The sequence below is a fragment of the Apium graveolens genome, chromosome 11, assembly GCF_009905375.1.
Source record: "Apium graveolens cultivar Ventura chromosome 11, ASM990537v1, whole genome shotgun sequence".
NCBI classification, from domain to species: Eukaryota; Viridiplantae; Streptophyta; class Magnoliopsida; order Apiales; family Apiaceae; genus Apium; species Apium graveolens.
In genome coordinates, this window is record NC_133657.1 from 141379701 (window position 1) to 141380282 (window position 582).

A 582-nucleotide genomic window follows, 5' to 3' on the forward strand; every position below is an offset into this window, starting at 1 on the left:
GGGCACTATTCAGATGGTGCAGAATTCTGTTTCTTTTGGAGGAGCGGCAACTGAAGACCCCAACATGCACATAAGAAATTTTGTCGAGATCTGCAGCACTTTTAAGTATAATGGCGTGACTGATGAGGCTATCAAGTTGAGGCTTTTCCCATTCTCACTGAGGGATAAGGCTAAAGACTGGTTACATTCTGAACCAGCTGGGTCCATCACTACGTGGCAAGATCTTGCGCAAAAGTTTCTGGTGAAGTTTTATCCAATGGCAAAGACTGTTGCTATGAGGAGTGCTCTTACTCAGTTTGCGCAGCAACCTACAGAATCTATGTGCGAGGCTTGGGAACGCTACAAGGAAATGTTGAAAAAATGTCCACATCATGGAATGCCGGATTGGATGGTAATAACTGGTTTTTATAATAGTTTGGGGGCCCAATCTCGGCCCATGCTCGATGCAGCAGCTGGAGGAGCCTTATGGGCTAAAAGCTATACTGAGGCGTATAATCTTATAGAGACGATGGCTGTAAATGAGCATCAAAACCCAACTCAGAGGATGACGTCAGGCAAGTTAGCAGGTATTCTGGAAGTTGA

The 582-nt window shown here is 45.2% G+C and overlaps 1 non-coding gene across 1 annotated transcript; it reads right to left on the reverse strand.

The window, feature by feature from the left end:
* Positions 1-271: 271 nt before the first annotated feature.
* LOC141698742 (small nucleolar RNA R71) lies at positions 272-378 on the reverse strand. Its single transcript, XR_012565246.1, has one exon. It is a non-coding gene; the product is annotated as a small nucleolar RNA R71 (small nucleolar RNA).
* Positions 379-582: the final 204 nt, after the last annotated feature.